The sequence below is a fragment of the Nomascus leucogenys genome, chromosome 6 (genome assembly GCF_006542625.1).
Source record: "Nomascus leucogenys isolate Asia chromosome 6, Asia_NLE_v1, whole genome shotgun sequence".
Classification (NCBI taxonomy): Eukaryota; Metazoa; Chordata; class Mammalia; order Primates; family Hylobatidae; genus Nomascus; species Nomascus leucogenys.
The window spans coordinates 12,128,203-12,149,110 of NC_044386.1; positions in this window are offsets into that span (position 1 = coordinate 12,128,203).

Below are 20,908 nucleotides of genomic sequence, written 5' to 3' on the forward strand. Positions count from 1 at the left end.
TTGAAAGAAAAAAATGATATTAAGTTAAAAAAAAAAAAACTAAGGCCGGGCGCGATGGCTCACGCTTGTAATCCCAGCACTTTGGGAGGCAGAGGTGGGCGGATCATGAGGTCAGGAGATCGAGACCATCCTGGCTAACACAGTGAAATCCCATCTCTACTGAAAATACAAAAGATTAGCCAGGCGTGGTGGCGGGTGCCTGTAGTCCCATCTACTCAAGAGGCTTAGGGAGGAGAATGGCGTGAACCCGGGAGGCAAAGCTTGCAGTGAGCCGAGATCTCGCCACTGCACGCCAGTGTGAGCGACAGAGCAAGACTCCATCAAAATAGAAAAAAAAAGAAAATATGAAAAATATGACTTGCTGATAATAATGTATCAGTATTGGTTCATTAATTTAAACAAATATACAGTAGCCCTCCTTATGCCTGGGGGATATATCCCAAGACCACAGTGGATGCCTGACACCATAAATAGTACCAAACCCTATATGTACTATGCATATACTATGCGTTTTTTCCTATGCACTCATAACTATGATAAAGTTTAATTTATAAATTAGGCACCATAAGAAATAACAACAATAAGTAATAATAACATATAAAACCATAATATACTGTAATAAATGTTATATGAATGTGGTCTCTCTCCTTTCGCTCTCTCTCTCCCTCCCTCTCTCTCAAAATACAGTAATATTTTGAACCACAGTTCATATGCATAACTGAAACTGAGAAAAACAAAATTATAGATAATGGGGGAACCTACTGTACTATATTCACGTAAGACATTAATAGGGAAAACTGGGTCTAGGGTATACAAGAATTCTATATACTATCACAACAGTCTGAAGGTCTGTGCCCTCACAAAATTTGTAAGTTGAAATCCTAATCCTGGACGTGAGGGTATTAGGAGGTGGACACTTTGAGAGGTGATTAAATCATGAGAGTGAAAACCCCATGAATTAATGTATATATGCATATGCATATATGTGTATATACATATAAATTAATAGGGCTTCAGGTATTTGCATTATATGCTTTAAAACCACTATATTTCCTTTGGTTAAAGATATAAAAAGAAAAATAAGAATGTCATTAGATAACTAAAAAATATAAATCTTACCAAAATAAAAATTCCAGAACTTAAAAGTCAAAGTACAGAAATTGATTTTTCTGTATATAAGATAAAAATAGAAACAAAGAGAGCACAAAAGATAACTATATAGAAGTATTAAATCTAAATTAATATTGAATGCATGAAACAATAATTATAATTGCATGTGGCATTAAATATAGAGAAACTCATAGCAAAATAGCCCAAATATAGAAGAAAGTGAATATACTTAAAAGATACTAGGGACCTTGTATTTTTGGAATGATGATAACATAAAATATTCATGCTATATTCTCTACTAAGAAAATGAAATAGTGAAAAATGTCCAGTTTAATTAAAGTTAAAATAGGAGAGAAAAAAGAAGTAGGTAGGGCAAAGAAAGACCATGAATAAGATACTATAAGATAAATAAGATCATAAACAAAATAAATAAGATAATAAAAAGAACATAAATAAAATACTTAAAACCAAATGCAGCAGTAATTAGATTAAGCCATTATGGCGTAAATTCTCTAAATAAAATCAAAATATTATTATACCAGACTACAAAAGGTAAAACTAAACAACACTACATTCTATTTTTAAGATTCTGATCTAAAATATGTGGATACAAAAAGGTTAAAATCAAAAGTATTACCTAAGGAAGTTCTTCAATCAGAAATAAAAAGACGTTAGTGAACAAGAAGAAGTCATCTGAAGGTTCAAAACTCACTAGTAATAGTAAGTACACAAACAAAACAGACCATTCTAACACTGTAATTGTGGTGTGTAAACTACTCATATCTTGAGTAGAAAGATGAACCTACTGGGAGATGAAGTTAAAGTGTGAGTTTAATATTGTATTAGTTTTCTCTTTGCTTGTTTGCTAGTTTGTTTAGTCAATCATTGTTAAGTTGTCATAATTTAAAATAATAGGTTATAAGATGTTATTTGCAAGTCTCACAGTAACCTCAAATCAAAGTACATACATCAGATACACATAAAATAGAAAGCAAGAAATTAAAATACACAACATGAGAAGATAACCTTCACTGAAAGAAAGACAGAAGGGAAGAAAAGAAGTATGAGAAGACCACAAAACAACCAGAAAACAAATAATAACACAGCAGAAGTGAGTTCATACTTATTCTTTCGTTGGAGAGTTTAGTTTGTTTACGTTCAATAAGTATGTGTGTATGTATACTTATCGAATGTTAATGAACTAAACTCTCTGATGAAAAGACATAGAGTGGCTGAATTAAAAAAATAGAACAAATGACACAATGATCTGTTGCCTACAAGAACCACATGTCACCCATACAGACAAATACAGAATGAAAATAAAGAGATGGAAAAATATATTCCATATTAGTAGAAACCAAAAAAGAGCTGGAGTAACTACACTAATTTTGGAAAAAATAGATTTCAAGACAAAACCATAAAAGTCAAACAAGTTTATTATATAATAATGAAGTGGTCAATTCAGCAAGAGGTTATAACCCTTATAAATATATAAGCATCCAACACTGGGAACCCAAATACACAAAGCTAATATTATTAAAGAGGAACATTGACCCCAATACAATAACACCTGGAGACTTCAACACCCCAGTTTCAGCATTGGACCAATCAGGAAGAAAGTCAACAACAAAAACAAAAAATCAGACTTAATCTGCACTATAGACTAAATGGACCTAAGAAATATTCACAGATTATATCCAGAGGCTGCAGAATACACATTCTTCTTTCCCCCCAACACAACCACCATTCTCAAGGATAGACCACGTATTAGGCTGCAAAAGATACTTAATTCAAAAACCCTAAAATTATACTAAATATCTTCTCTGAACACAATGGAATAAAATCAGAAATCAATAACAAGAAGAAATTTGGAAACTATACATACACACAGAACTTAAACAATAAGCTGCTGAATGACTAGTGCATCAATAAAGAAATTAAACCTAAAATTTTAAAATTTCCCGAAACAAATGAAAATCAAAACATGACATACAAAACCTATGAGATACAGTGATATACCTCATAGGTAAAATAGTAATATAGCAATAACTGCCTGTATCAAAACAGTAGAGAAACTTCAAAAAGACCTAATGCTGCATCTTAAAAAACTAGAAAAGTAAAAGCAAATCAAAGCCTAAATTAGTAGAAAAAAAGAAAGATCACAGCAGAAATAAATGAATTTGAAATGAGAAAAGCAATACAAATATAAATAAAATAAAAAGTTGGCTTTTTGAAAAAGTAAAATAATTGACAAATATTTAGCCAGACTAACCAAGAAAAAAAGAGATAAGAGGCAAATAAAATCAGAGATGAAAAGTGAGACAGTGTAATTAATACCACAGAAATTCAAGGGATAATTAGAGACTACTATAAGGAACTATATGTCAATTAAATGTAAAACCTAGAAGAAATGAATAAATTTCTAGATATATACAACCTACCAAGAGATCAAAGTTATACCAAAAAGTCTCCCAGCAGAGAAAAGCCTGCAACCCAGTGGTTTCACCGTTAAATTGTAACAAAGATTTAAAGAAGAACTAATACAAATTCTATTCAAACTACTCCAAAAAGTAGAAGAGGGAATATTATCCAAATCATTCTGTGAAGCCAGTTTACCCTGGTGCCAAAACCAAAGACATATCAAACAAAGGCCTGTATCCCTGATGATCACTGATATGAAAATCTGCAGTAAAATACTAGCAAACTGAATCCAACAACACATTAAAAAGATTATTTATCACAAACACATGTGATTTATACCCAGGATGCAAGGATGGTTCAACATATGCAAATCAATCAATGTGAAACATCCTATCAACATAATGAAGAAAAGAACATAGAATCATTTCAATTAATGAAGAAAAAGCATTTGATAAAAATCAGCATCCTTTCATGCTAAAACCCTAAAAAAACTGCATATAGAAGGAACAAATCACATAATAAAAAGCCTTATACCACAGACTTACAGCTAGTATTATACTGAATAAGAAAAAATTGAATTCCTTTTCTCTAAGACCTTAAAAAAGGCAAGGATGCCAACTTTCATCACTGTTATTTTTCTCTAGGACCTGAAAAAAGGCAAGGATGCCAACTTTCATCACTGTTATTCAACTAGTAGTGGAAGTCCTAGCTACAACAATCAGACAAAAGAAAGAAATAAGGGGCACCCAAATTGGAAAAGAACAAGTAAAATTATTCTAGCTTGCAGATGATATGATCTTATATTTGCAGAAACCTAAAGACTACATCAAAAAAATAAGAACTGAAAAACAAATTTTGTAAAGTTGCAGAATACAAAACCAACATGCAAAAAAATCAATAGCATGTCTACATGCCAACAGTGAATAATCTGAAAAAAGAAATCAAGAAGTTAAAGCTATTTATAATAGCTACAAATAAAATTAAATACCTAAGAACAAACTTAACTAAAGAAGTGAATGATCTCTACCATGTAAACTATATAACATTGATTCAAAAATCTGAAGAGCACTCAAAAAAAAATAGAAAGATATTCTACGTTAATGGAGTAGAATAATTAATATTGTTAAGATGTTCTTAATACTCAAAGAAATCTACAGGTTCCATGAATCCCTATCAAAATATCAATGACATTCTTCAAAGACATATGAAAAACAATCCTAAAATTTGTATGGAATCACAAAAGACCCAGAATAGCCAAAGCTATCCTGAACAAAAAGAACAAAACTAGAGGAATCACATTACTTGATTTCAAATTATACTACAGAGCTATACCAACCAAAACTGTGCGGTACTGACATAAAAACAGACACATAGGCCAATGGAATAGAATACCGAACCTAGAAATAAACCCATACACCTAGAATAAATTCATTTTTAATACAAGTGCCAAAAACAAAAATTGGAGAATAGTCTCTTCAATAAATGGTGCTGGGAAAACTGGATATCCAAATGCAGAAGAATGAAGCTAAACCCCTATCTTTTGCCACACTGAAAAATCAAATAAAAAAGGATTACAGATATAAATCTAATATCTCAACCCATAAATCTACTAAAAGAAAACATTGGGGAGACTCTACAGGACATTGGTCTGGGCAAAGATTTCTTGAGTAATACCCCACAAGCACAGGTAATCAAAACAAAAATGGAAAAATGGGATTACATCAAGTGAAAAAGCTTCTGCACAGAAAAGGAAACAACACAGTCACGAGACAACCCACAGAATCTGAGATAATATTTGCAAGCTATCTATCTGACAAGAGATTAATAACCAGAATATGAGGACCTCAAACAAATCAATAAGAAAAAATATAATAACTCAATTTTTAAATGGGCAAAATACATAAATAGATATTTCTCAAAAGAATGCATACAAATGGAAAACAGGTATATGAAAAGGTACTCAATATCATTGATCATCGGAGACATGCAAATGCATACTCCAATATATATCATCTTAACCTAGTTCAAATGGCTTTTATCCAAAAGACAGGCAATAATGAATGCTGAAGAGGATGTGGAGAAAAGGGAACCACTAAACGCTGTTGGTGGGAATGTAAATTAGTACAAATGACATGTGTATTTATCTTATAACATAGTTTCAAAATATGTAAAATAAATCGAACTGAAAGGAGGAACTTAAAAATTCCATAGATTATCATTAAAAGAAAAACAGTAAAAAGTAAAAGCATCGACAAACTTAACACAAGAAACACGTACTGAACATGTGAAAGGAAAATATCTTGGGGCCGCAAAATCACTCAGGAAAACTCCAGCTGGAAATTTCTTAGGGCAAACCTGTCTCCCATTTTATTCAAAGTTACCCCTCTGCTCACTGAGATAGATGCATATCTTTTTTCCTCCTTTGGAAAGGCTAACCAGAAACTCCAAAGAATAAAAGCACTGTGTCTCACCTATCTGTGACCCAGAAGCTCCCTTCCCACTTCAAGTCTTCCTTCCCTTGTTTCAAGATGTCCCACCTTTCCAGACAGAACCAATGGACTTCTTACATATGGTTGATTGATGTCTCATGTCCCCCTAAAATGTATAAAACCAAGCTATTCCCTGACCACCTTGGGCACATGTCATCAGGACTTCCTAATGCTGTGTCATGGGCACGTCCTCAACCTTGGCAAAATAAACTTTATAAATTAATGAGAACTGTCTCAGATTTTTTGGGTTCACAAACATCACACCCAAAACTTCAGAATAATTTTCAAGCTCAAATGCAGTATCTATTACATGCAAAATTATTATGTTTTCATGACAAAAAACAAGTCTCGACAAACTTTAAATCATGAAAAGCTACATTACAATTAGAAATAAAGAAAATAAAAAGAGCATCATATTTTTGGTATTTAAGGATTGTACCTGTGTTACTCAGGGTTCTCCAGATAAACCAAGCCTAAAGATATGTACTTGTGTCTTTGTGTGTGCATTTCACCATGGGGAATATTTCCAGCAAAGCTTTAAACTCTTCTTGCTCTTTTTCTGATCAAACAGAACATTTATGTAAGTATCTTATCTAATTACAAAGGCTGAGAAGTCCTGTGATTTGCAGCCTACAAGCTAGAGAACCAGGAGAGCCAGAGGTGTCATTCAGTTTGAGTTCAAGGGCCTGATAACCAGAAGATGGAAGTCCTTGCACAAGAAAAGAAAGCAAACATGCACTTCCTCTACCTTTTTGTTCTATTCAAGCCCTCAACCGGTTGAATGATACCCACCCACACTGGGAAGGGTGGCTCTTATCTCAGGCTACAGATTCAAAGATTAATGTCTTCTGGAAACATCTACCAGACTTACCTCAAAATAATGTTTTGCCAGCTATGTAGGCAAACCTTAGCAGTCAAATTGACCCTTAAAATTAACCTTCCCGGTACCTATAAGTATACCAGAATTAAATTACATTTTAGTTGATTAATAATGAAATTATGAAATATGAACACATATTAGACACAGGCAAATAAGCCTATGTGTAATAAGTGTGAACCCCCAAAATTTGAGAGAGGTCTCAGTTAATTTAGAAAGTTGATTTTGTCAAGATTGAGGTCGCACGCCCATGATCCAGCCTCGGGAAGTCCTGATTACATGTGCCCAAGGTGGTTGTGGCACAGCTTGGTTTCATACATTTTAGGGAGACACGAGACATCAATCAATATATGTAAGAAGTACGTTGGTTCTATCCAGAAAGGCAAGGACAAACTCCAGGGAAGGAGCTTCCAGGTCACAGGTAGGTGAGAGAAAAATGGTTGTACTCTTCTGAGTTTGTGATTAGCCTTTCCAAAGGAGGCAATCAGAATATGCATTCAGCGAGCAGGGGGATAATTTTGAATAGAATGGGAGGCAGGTTTGCCCTGAGCAGTTTCCAGCTTGAATTTTCCTTTTAGCTTAGTGATTTTTGCGGGTCCAAGATTTTTTTCTTTCGCATAAGAAATGTAATAAACTACTTGTGTTTAAAAGGCAAGAATCACAAAATCAATAACTAAGCATATGCCCCAGTAAAGAGAGAAAAATAAACAGATAAAGAAAGAAGGAAATGAATGTAAATACAAAAATTAATGAAATAGGGAAAACAGACTAGAGAGAATCAACAAAGGCAAAAAAAAATATTAGCAACATTTTAAGAAAACAGGAGTTTGCTTGATGTCTGGTGACATGAACCAAGAAGAAATAAGAAAAATTGGACAAACTGATGACAGAAACATGAAAGATAACTACAGATTATTCAGACAATAAAAAGCATTAAAAAGTGATCTAATGATTTTGTGCCCATAAAAAATAAACAAAAAGGGTGAAATTCTTAGCATTAATTTAAATAATCCTCTTTCTAGTGAGATTATTAATGCTATACTACCAAAATAAATCTCAAAAGAAAATAGATAGTTCCAGTTAGCTTTCTTCTGCAGAGAGAAGAAACAAACTGTATTGTCAAAGTTATGGTTATTTCTTCATTTAAATAATAAAAGAATTTGTGTCCCTTCTTTCTTTTCATTATTATATGTCTGAACTTTGCTCACTGGAAAAGCATTCTTCCCCAACTTTATTTCTAAGAAAGCATTGATGTGTTAATTGTCACTAACAACTAGTAATAATTGGAAAATTTTTAATGTACTTTCTTTCATAGGTTCTTTTGGTTGTTTCCCCTGAAACAGAGACTGAGACCGAAATGTTTGTTGATTAAGTACAAGAGTGTTCTTAGAAGGGAAGCGAGATTTCTCAGACAGGGAAGGAAAAAAACATCTAAGCAAGAATCAGCCTGATACCATAGAGAAATTTCAAACTGAATTGTGTCAAAAAAGTTTTTTTCCATGCATCAGGGACCTGTCTTTTTCTCCCTTATGGAGGGTGGAGGGTGAGTACTGGAGATGACAAAGCCTTACTGGCTGGTGAGGAAGATCCTGTTTGGACAGGGCACCTCTTTAAAGAGGGCAGCCATCACTCACAGTAACTAGTAAACAGGGCATGGGCTGGTTAGTGGTTAGCAGAGTCTAGAAGGAAACCAAGAGCATCCTTATCCAGGAGCAATGCAAAAACAATGAGCATACTTTTCTTTCTCACTTCAAGCATACATTCTAGAGGACATCCTGAAACCTCTCAAGGCAGAATTTCAGGGAATTTTGTCCTAAAGTCATCTTCTAATCTTTCCCAGGTCTTGTAGTGTTTATTCATTTAATCCCTATTGACGAATGATATTCTCCCAATATTCTATGAATTTTTCAGTGCCTATATGTGCTTTTCTGTATTTCCAATATGACCTTCCTAACAATTTGGATATTTTAATAACATTTATTTCAGGGACTGTGGAAGGATTGTCACACAGTTTTATAGTGTGAAACTTCTAGTTTATTTAATATTTATAGTAAGCCATTCAGACCATGTCCTACCTTTTTAAATGCTGGGATATTATCTGTAAAGCTGTGCAAAAGCAAGGGTAAAGCATAGTCAAGCATCCATAAGAAGATAAATGTTTTGTTTCCAAATGCACACTTCCACCCACACATACACAGGCACTCACACACTGGATTATTTTGTTTTCATGCTGCTGATAAAGACATACCTGAGACTGGGCAATTTAAAAAATAAAGAGGTTTAATTGGACTTAGAGTTCTACGTGGCTGGGGAAGCCTCACAATCATGGTGGAAGGCAAGGAGGAGCAAGTCACATCTTACACAGATGGCAGCAGGCAAAGAGAGAATGAGGAAGATGCAAAAGTGGAAACCCCTGATAAAACCACACTTATTCATTACCATGAGAACAGTATGGGGGAAACCATCCCCATGATTCAGTTATCTCTCAACTGGTCCCTCCCACAACAGGTGGGAACTATGGGAGTATACTTCAAGATGAGATTTGGGTGGGGACACAGAGCCAAACAATATCATTCCACCCCTGGCCCCTACCAAATCTTATGTCCTCACATTTCAAAACCAATCATGCTTTCCCAATAGTCCCTCAAAGTCTTAACTCATTTCAACATTAACTCAGAAGTCCACAGTCCAAAGTCTCATCTGAGACAAGGCAAGTCTCATCCATCTATGAGCCTGTAAAATCAAGGCAAGCTACTTATTTCCTAGACATAATGGGGGTACAGACATTGGGTAAATACAACCATTGCAAATGGGAGAAATTGGCCAAAACAAAGGGCCTACAGGGCCCATGCAAGTCTGAAACCCAACAGGGCAGTCAAATCTTAAAGCTCTAAAATGATTTCTTTCACTTTATGTCTCACATCCAGGTCATGTTGATGCAAGAAGTGGGTTCCCATGGTCTTGGGCAGTTCTGCCTCTGTGGCTTTGCAGGGTACAGCCTCCCTCCCAGTTGCTTTCATGGGCTTGTATGGAGTGTCTGTGGCTTTTCCAGGCACATGGTGCAAGCTGTTGGTAGATCTACCATTCCGGGGTCTGGAGGATGGTGGTCCTTTTCTCACAGCTCCACTAGGCAGTGCCCCAGTAGGGACTCAGTGTGGGGGTTCTGACCCCACATTTTCCTTCTGCACTGCCTTAGCAGACGTTCTCCATGAGAACCCTGCCCCTGCAGCAAACTTCTGCCTGGGTATCCAGGCATTTCCATATATCTTCTGAAATCTAGGAGTAGGTTCCCAAACCTCAATTTTGACTTCTGTGTACCCAGAGACTCAATATCACATGGAAGCTATCAAAGCTTGGGGCTTGCACCATCCAAAGCCACTGCTCAAGTTGTATGTTGGCCCATTTCAGCCATGGCTGGAGTGGCTGGGACGCAGGGCACCAAGTCCCTAGGCTGCACACAGCACAGGGACCCTGGGCCCAGCCCAGGAAACCTCTTTTTTCTTCTAGGCCTCTGTACCTGTAATGGGAGGGGCTACCGTGAAGATGTCTGACATGCCCTGGAGACATTTTTCTCATTGTCTTGGGGATTAGTGTTCAGCTTCTCGATACTTACGCAAATTTCTACAGCCTACTTGGATTTCTCCTCAGAAAATGGGATTTTCTTTTTTATCACATTGTCAGGCTACAAATTTTCCAAACTTTTATGCTGTTTCCTTTTTAAAGCTGAATGCCTTTAACAGCACCCAAGTCACTTCTTGAATGCTTTGGTGCTTAGAAATTTCTTCTGCCAGATACCCTAAATCATCTCTCTCAAGTTCAAAGTTCCACAAATTTCTAGGGCAGGGGTAAAATGCTGCCAGTCTGTCTGTTAAAACACAACAAGAGTCATCTTTACTACAGTTTCCAACAAGTTCCTCATCTTCATCTGAGACCACCTCAGCCTGGACCTCATTGTCCATATCACAATCAGCATTCTGGGCAAAGCCATTCAACAAATCTCTAGGGAGTTTCAAACTTTCCCACATTTTCCTGTCTTCTTCTGAGCCCTCCAAACTGTTCCAACCTCTGCCCCTTACCCAGTTGCAAAGTCGCTTCCACATTTTCAGATATCTTTTCAGCAATGCCCCACTCTACTGGTACCAATTTACTGTATTAGTTTGTTTTCATGCTGCTGAAAAAGACATACCTGAGGCTGGGAAACTGACAAAATAAAGAGGTTTAACTGGACTTACAGTTCCACGTGGCTAGAAAAGCCTCACAATCATGCTGAAAGGCAAGGAGGAATAAGTCACGTCTTACATTGATGGCAGCAGGCAAAGAGAGAATGAGGATGATGCAAAAGGGGAAACCCCCAGGAAAACCATCAAATCTTGTGAGACTTACTCAACTACCATGAGAATAGTATTGGGGAAACCACCCCCATGATTCAATTATCTCCCACCAGGTCCCTCCCACAAGATGTGGGAATTATGGGAGTAAAATTCAAGATGAGATTTGGGAGCTAAACCATATCACACACTTTATGGCAATCTCAACATGGTGAAAACTTTTAAAAGAATTCTAAACTCTCTTTGCTCTTTTTCTGATTAAAGAAAGACTGCATCAAGGTATTCTATCTACCACTTACTTATTTATTCCATTGATTGGGCAGCAGTTAAAAATTCCATAGTAACGGGATACAACTGTTACGGGTAGTTAGACAGGCATGAACAGACCAGAAGACTATTCTCCTCCACCCACTAGGAATGTCAGGTGATGGTTCGACCATTATCACATTACCACCACCTGGGAGAGACAAGCTCCTGCTGATCCACAGCTGTTAACATTAAAGTGTTAATTGAATGCAGGCGCCCCACCTGGAAGAAGCAAAAGGGATTCCAATAAAATCTCAGGTATTGGGTGAGTGAGCCCAGGCATGGTCATTAAGAGACAAAATGGATGAGAAGGTGGCATGCCCACCTTCCAGGGGCACTCCACTGGAAAAAGGAAGAAAGCCTCAGATGGGCAAGCATACAACTTCCTAAACACATGGCGTGTGCTCATTTTCCAAGAGTAAGAAATGCACTGCGCATGCTGGCAGCCCACCCTCAGGAAAGAATCATGGGAAAGGGATGCAAAACGCCAGCCTATAAAGTCCTAGCATCACGGTTAAATGGGGCACTTGTTCTTCAAGTCACCCACTTGGAGCTCTTCTAAGTGCACTCTCCTTTCTTTCCTGATCTAAAGCTTTTTAATGAACTTCCACTCCTGTTTTGAAACTTTCCTTGGTCGCATTTTCTGCTTTATACTCCTCAGTCAAATTGTTTCCTCTGAGGAGGCAAGAATTGAGGTTGCTGCAGACCCACATGGATTTGCTGCTGGTAACTCAGATACCTGCCACTGTAACACAACCAAAAAAATATTTTACTATTATACCATTTTTTTTAAATTCTGGAATATCTAGTATTTCCAGATTTATTTATTTATTTATTTATTATTTATTATTTATTTTTTTTTTGAGACAGAGTCTTGCTGTGTCACCCAGGCTGGAGTGCAGTGGCGCGATCTCGGCTCACTGCAAGCTCCGTCTCCCGGGTTCAGGCCATTCTCCTGCCTCAGCCTCCCGAGTAGCTGGGACTACAGGCGCCCGCCAACACGCCCGGCTAATTTTTTGTATTTTTAGTAGAGACAGGGTTTCACCGTGTTAGCCAGGATGGTCTCAATCTCCTGACCTCGTGATCCGCCCGCCTCAGCCTCCCAAAGTGCTGGGATTACAGGCTTGAGCCACCGCGCCCGGCCTCCAGATTTATTTTTTTAACTTAACTTTATAATTTTGCTTTAGAAGTTAAGTTCTACAAAAGTGAGCCAGTGCCACCAGTGGAGATTGTCAGATCACCTCAGAGGCTACTACTTGGAAAGAAAGCATGAAAACACATCAAAGATCCATTTCCTTCTCAGCCTTTTCTCTTTTTAAAGAAAATAAGTCCCCAGAAGACTAAAATATGCCAATGAATAATAACAGAAGAATTTTCCAAACCTTAAGACATTTTGGTTAAAATTAATTTTTCATGTAGACATTTAGCTTATAAATAACAAAATAAATGCCTTACTGTACTAAAGGAGAAAATGAATAAAAATTTGTTAAAGATCCCCCATCATAATGTTCTTAATAAGAAACTGTTGAGGACAGTTGAAGCCTTCAGTAAAGACATAGAGAGTTTAAGAAAACTAATTTCATCAGCCAGTGCCCTGGCCTCTACAATCATTGCTATTAGGAATTATTCTATTATATCGTTACAGAGCCTTGTAAGTGACCAATCCACTCCAAAGTCACAGGTCAGGTTAATAAGTTTAAGCAATTTAGCAGGTCACCTCAAATAGTAAGAATAATACTGGTAATACAATAAATAACGAAAATGTCAGTGACATCAATTCTATTCATTTTTCTAAATGCTTATTCATTTAAACTGTAAAACTCACAATTTTTGCAGATAAAAAGAGGCATACAGAATTTAAGTAAGTTGTCCAAGTCTACCTTCTCAGTAAACGCTGCGTCTGAGATTCAAAACCCAAAAAGTTGTTCAGTATGTAAAGGTTTGTTCAGGTTGTTCAGTAAGAATTTCTCTTGTACAGTATAGGTAAAGAAAAGCTCGGCACAGTCAAGGAAAGCAGTTGACAAAGCCAAGCTTATGGGCGTGAGGCAGGGAAACTGTATAGAAAAGGATTTGACAGCATTGGAAGTTATGGGATTCATGCTACTCACAGTGTAGAGAGACCTAAAATTCAAAATATGGATTTCATAAACAATTGCAAATACTTGAAGACAAAGAAAGAAAATGGTCATCAACCCAGAATTCCATGCACAGCCAAATCTTTCCATCAGAGTTAAGAAAAATTGACATTTTTCATTTATTTCTTTGCCTTCATTTACCAACAACCTTAAATCAAGCCCAGTTTATGATTCCAGTTTCAGTTAATTAAGGCTCAGCCCTTCTTCCTGGTTCTCTGTGGCTCTTGACTCTGCACTCTGGGTCAGCTTTCCTCTTCCACTGAACTTAGCTCTTGTTTTCAGAAGAGTAGCAAAGATATTCTGAGGTGTTAACAAATTTTTGCAACTGACTTCTGAAAACTGTGGAAAACCTTAAGGAACAACCTGACTCCCAAATTAATCTTATTCCAAACTTTATCCAATGTTTATTTTTCATGTGCTTCAGTTTCCTGCATTTATTTGCTCTACCTACACAAGTATTTGTTTTGTTCTACCCACACAACATGGCACATTGTAAACTAATTCAAGTGATTTCAAGTGATTTTAGGAATGAAGCTGACTCTACACAGAAGTAATACAGGAGTTATTACGAAATAATTTTTAGGCAACTAGGGGATTTTTTTTTTTAAATAAAAACAGCTCTGGAAACATTTCTTTTCTAAAACCAAGGCGGCTTCAACAACCAGGCCGGCAAGTATCGATATGCAAATACCGACGATGAGAAACTAGGTCCACCCAACATGGTGGTTCCCACCCTCTTCTCGTCACCATGTGTGCCAGGTGTCATGGCTGCCTCTAGATACCACCAGCGTGGGACATCATGGTGGCCCACATTTGCATATTAAAAGCTAAGCTGGGAGGGCCAGGTTTTTCGTGGGCTACATGAATGACACACCTGTTCAAACCAATCCCCTGGGTCCTATGCAAATAAGACACTGCCTCCTCCAGCCTCCCAATATAACCGACTATGTTTGTGCCACACACAGGGTTTTTCTGTCTCTGCTCGGAGCCCCCCTCCCTCTGGAACAAAATTTTAGAAAAATCTAATATACATTTTCTGTCTTTAATGTAACAAGGCAGATTTGCCACATTATCCAAATTATTCTGTTGGGTCATTTGTTACAGGAAACCTTATTATTATTCCAGATGCTGTTACTACTCTGCTCTACTCAAAGTCTAATGCTTCTATCTAACCTACTGCCAGAGAACAAACTTAATCAGATGTGCCTAAGTGCAAGGTGGCTTCGATGCTGTTGATTTATGTGTCTCTCAACCCTTAGTATGGTTGATTTCTGCACAGTCCCCTTGATTTAGTTGATCCAAATCAACTACCAAAGTCCCTACCCAAGCCATTATAGCTGAAGTATAGTTTAGTATTTTCTAGACTTAGATTCAAGCCCAGGGAACAGGTTATAAATATGCAGCATGCCTGGGGTCTCAACCCAAACAATGAGTTCTTAGTTGTCACATATCTGCACAAGGTGAACATTGTTTTTTATTTATGTCCGCTTTAGAAGTGAAGCTCTGCTTTTTAAATACACATCCCCCTTAAACACACACACACACACACGCACATAACGTGTAACTGAGAAAGGCAAGAAGCAAGAGATGAAAGACATTTTTGATGTATTATTAACAAAATCTCTAGGCATAAGAATGCATTGGTTATTTACATGGCAAATTGGTATCTCAGAATCACTACTTTTAATAAATTAGATACAAAGGAGAAGTTGATTTCATATATATATATATACTATTATAAATATCTTTTAATCTCCTAATACATAAATTTTACACTGTGAAATTACATCAATTATGATCAATCAATCTCTATGATTTTTTTAGCCATGTTAATTTCTTGTTCCTGTTTTAATGCTAGATCTGGAGCAGTCTGTGTGTGTGTGTGTGTGTGTATGTGTATTATATATAAAATAATAGAGATTGATCATAACTGATGTAATTTCACAATGTAAAATTTATTATATTAGGAGATTAAAAGATACTTATATATTTTTTTCATTCAGCAACTTGAATTGTACCAAGAATTGTTTAGTGTTTGCTGGTACATTTTATTAATATAGCTGTGAACCCCAAAATATATATTTGAAAATGTCCTTGCCCCATAGTTGTGTCAGTATCCACACATACCAAAACATGCATTTAGCAAAAATTTTGGTATGTTAAGGTTATATATTTACAAATTCACATCACAATATTATGAAATATTAAAAGAAGATACTAAGATTTATTTGTCTTTCTTTTGCCACTTTTAACATGGTACCTAGGAAAATGGAAGGCAATCCATAAAATTTTTATTTATATTAAGCAATTAGTTTTGAAATTGCTAATTACTGCATAATATAGCTACAATCTAAGAACACAGAAGAAGCAAATTCAAAACATATAAGTAAACATTTCTCAAGGATAATAAAATATGAAAACAGAGAAATCATTACTTTTAACATCTTTGTCCTCAGAATTTTGTAAATATTCTCCATCCAACAATGATTGATTTTTCACTGGCAGAGTCTCCATGGAATCTCTCATCATTTTGATGAGTTACTACATGGAATTGTTATTTACTTCATTTGTGCAGTCAATCAGCAATGCTCATTTCTTACCCAAGTCATAACAAGTACATTACTATTTCCATAGCAAATATTAATCAGCAGGTATTCTACTATTGTGCCAGAATACTATGTGCTAAATTGCAATGAATTATGATGCACGTTAATAAAGTAGAACCCTCCAGAGATTGTTGATATATAGTAGTTGTAATTTCACTTTTATTGATAATACATTAAATTGTATTAAGGTGAGAAATACCTCTTAAATAAATAAATGAAGACTTACTCTGCTTGAATAATTTCCCTTCAGAAATTAACGTGTTAATATAACCTCTGTGTCACTGTCTTCTCCAATCAACTAGTATGATGGAGATAGGAAATACTCACTTTATAGTCTACTACCCTCTGGCTGATAACACTTGCTGCCATGAGTAAGAGATTAGTTAACATTCAACATATGTTAATTAAGGTTCCTTATTAAAATGTGTTACTGTTGCCTTTTATTCATGCTTAATACATAGTTTATTATATATAATGAACTATGGGCAGATAGTAAAACCATTAGGGCTTTCCAAAAAGTCATTAAAACCTTGCAGAGCTGAATTAAATTTTAAATAGTAGGATTTTTTCTATTTACTTGCTGCTGCTTAAAATAATTATTTTTTGGTATCCAGTAATTCATAATTTAAAGATGTATTATGTCAAAGGAATAAGGTATATGTGTTTTCAAAATATGTGTATGGTTTATCCTAAGAAATTCAATTAAAGATATTAGAAATATTGTGATAAAAGAGATAAAATCATATAAATTTGCAATGATTGGTGAAGCCATTTACATTAATGGCATATGCACTTAGGCACACAATAGAACTCTGTTTAGAAAGATAAGATCCAGTTTTACTTTCTACAAAATGTGCTGACTAATGCCTAGAATGTAGGCTGAAAACTTTTTGCAAATGTGCTATGCCTGTTCCCATCAAGTGAATTATTATGGTTACCAAGAGTTAACTGCCTTACCTCCTGATAATATTTGGCTTTGTGTCCTTACCCAAAGCTCATGTGAATTGTAATCCCCACATGTCAAAGGAGGGACCTGGTAGGAGGTGATTGGATCATGGGGGTAGTTTCCACCATGCTGTTCTCATGATAGTGAGTGAGTTCTCACAAGATCAGATGGTTTTTATAAGGGGTTTCCCCTTTTGCTCACATTCTTCTCCTTCCTGCCGCCCTGTGAAGAAGGACATGTTTCCACCATGACCATAAATTTCCTGAGGTCTCCCCAGCCATGTGAAACTGTGAGTCAATTAAACCTCTTTATTAATTACTCACTCTCAAGTATGTCTTTATTGCAGTGTGAGAATGAACGATTACAGCTCTGAATCCTTTTACGTCAATGAAAATAGGCCAGGTAATGTGGTTGAAACAAATCAACCTCCAAATTTCAGTGGCTTAACTAAACAAAAATTTACTTCTGGTTTATTCAAAGTCTGCTGCATGTTGGGCAACACTTTAGTCAACTGTCCTCTCCCAAAAATCTTGACTACTTCCGTCATGATATCACAAGTGGCCATCATGTCATTGGTGTGGTTTTAACATGTGACTTCAGGATTGTTGGGGAAAGGGAAGAGAAAACATGGAAAACATAGATCTCTGCTTCTTACAGGAATTTACACACTTTCTCCTACAACCCATTATCCATAGTCAGACTCTTGGTACCAAACTAACTGCAGGGAAAGCTGGAAAATACAGGAGCATATACACACATTTGGGGCACATTAAATGTTTCTCCTACATTTGTGTAATTTAACCCAACTTAAATAAATTTACTAAATAGAACTGAAAATTTGAGACACAGCTATAAAAAAGTGACTACCTTGAAAAAACCTTGGTCAAGTCTTGTTGATTAAAAAAGACATACTTACTGACACATTAGGTATCAGCAAGATTTAAGTAAAAAAAAAAAAAAAAAAAAAAAGGAAAGATAGGAAAAGGGCAGTAAAATCTAAAAGAATGCCTTGCCAGTGATTTTAACTTTTCATTAAATTACTTTTTAAGAAGCAAGTAGTGACACTATAATTATAGTTAATTATAGTTGTTTTGGCAAGTTTTACAAAAAGTAAGCGTCTACAGAAACTAATAAAAAGACATACTGAGAGGAAGGGCCTTGAACTTTCATTATATTCATAAATGAATACGATTTAAACTAAAATACAATGTTTAACTTAAATACACATTATTTTTAAAGAATAATATGATACAGAGTTAAGTGGATCTCCCATATACTACTGTGTAACTTTGCCCAATTTATTTAGCTTTCCATGATTCAGTTCCTCATATATAAAGTATATCTATAAATTACATTAAAAATAGTACACATCTCTTGGAACTGCTGTGAGGAATTAAGGAAAAAAATTGTAACATGCCTACAGAATGTAGAAATCATTGAATGCATATTAGCTACCATTTGTATTATCACAAATTTAAAATGGTTGACAAATGAAATTCTAGTATGATTTCCATTAGAGAATAAACCTATATTTAACTTTTTTTGAAACAAGGTCTTGCTCTGTGCCCAGGCTAAGTGCAGTGATGCAATCATAGCTCACTGCAGACTCTGCTTCCTGGGCTCAAGTGATCCTCCCACCCCAGCCTCCAAAGCAGCTGGGACCACAGGTGCATGCCACCATGCGTGGCTGACTTTTAAATAATTTTTAGTAAAGTTGGTATTTTTCCATGTTGCCCAGACTGGTCTCAAACTCTTGGGCTCAATCAATCTTACTGTCTCTGCCTCTGAAAGTGCTGGGATTATAGGCATGGGCCACAGTGCCCAGCCTAAATTAAAAAAATAATAATAACCTTTAGCTTTATTGCATTTTTGTGTGAATATATTTTAAAAACAAGTGGTTTAGATATTTTAGTTTTTAAATGATTTCTTTATATTTTTTAGATACAATCTTACTCCATTACCCATGCTGGAGTGCAGTAGCATGATTATGACTCACTGGAGCCTTGATCTGGGCTCAAGTGATCCTCCCCTGTCAGCCTTCCAAGTAGCTGAGACCACAACACAACAAGTATATGCCACCACCCTTGGCTTTTTTTTTAAGTCACAACGTCTTTCTATGTTGTCCAGGTTGGTCTGAGACTCTCGGACAAACTCAAGTGATCCTTCCACCCTAGGTTCCCAAAGTGCTGACATTACAGGCATGAGCCACTGCACCCAGCTATTTTATTTTATTTTTTTTAATTTCTTGTAGGGAAAAGATCTTGCTTTTTGGCCCAGGCTAGTCTTTAACTCATGAGCTCAAGGCATCTTCCCACCTCAGGTTCCCCAAGTACTGGGATTACAGGTGTGTCACTGAGCCTAGCCTACACTTACTTTTAATTTAGTAAATTTAACTTTATTTTGAAATACATTTTCCAGCTGGCTGAAATGGTGAACACCTGTAATCCCAGCACTTTGGGAACGGAGGCAGGCAGATCACTTGAGCCCAGGAGTTACAGATAAGCCAGGGCAACACAGCAAAACCCCGTCACTACAAAAAGAATATAAAAATTGGCCAGGAGTGGTGGTGCGCACCTGTAGTCCCAGATAGTCAGGAGACTGTGGCAGGAGGATCACTTGAGCCCAAGAGGCAGATATTGCAGTGAGCTGAGCTCTCACCACTGCCCTCTAGCCTGAGTGACAAAGTGAGACTGTGTCTCAACAACAACAACAACAAAAAATTCAAAATAAATTCAACCTTAAAACCTTGACTGATTGATTTATTAATTTATTTAGGATATAAATCTAAGAATTATATATCTGATTCAAGCAAGTTAAGGTACATGTAGTAGAGTTTTTTCAAGCCTAAAAATTAACTGACATATATAAGAGCAATTGATTTTAGCCCGCTAGGGCTGCTATAACAAAATACCACAGACTGGGTAGCTTAACAATACAAATTTATTTCTGAGTCCTGGAGTCGGGGATGTCCAAGACCGAAGTGTTAGCCAATTTGGTACCTGGCATGTGTGTCCTCTTCCTGGCTTGCAGAAAGCCACCTCCCTCATATGGCACAGTGAGGGAGAAGAGATTTTTCTTTATCTTCTTGTAAGGACACAGTTCCATGGTATTTGGACCTCATTTTTATGATGTCATTTAATCTTAATTACCTCCCAAATACCCAATGTCCACGTACAGTCATTTTGGGGATTAGGACTTCAACCAATGAATTTTGAAGCACTACAATTCAGTCTATAGCAATAGTAAATAAACCCAAAGGGATACAAATGAATAAGCTTTTAGAAATAGTGACTTGATGTCTATTATCAAAAAGACAAAAAATAATTAGTGTTAGCAGAAATGTAAAGAAGATCCTGCACACTGTTGGTCAAAATGTAAATTAGTACGGCCATTATGGAGATTCCACAAAAAGTTAAAAATAGACATACTGTACTATTCAGCAATCCCACTTCTGTGTATGCAACCACAGGAAATGAAGTCCATATGTTAAGAAGTTATCTGCACCCCCATACTCACTACAATTCACAATAGCCAAGATATGGAATCAGCCTAAGTGTTCATATAGGTGCATGGATTTCAAAAATAAAATATATATTTTTTATATGTTAAGCCATTATTGCATTGTCATAAAGAAGTATCTGAGACTAGATAATTTATAAAGAAAAGTAGTTTAATTGGCTCACAGTTTGC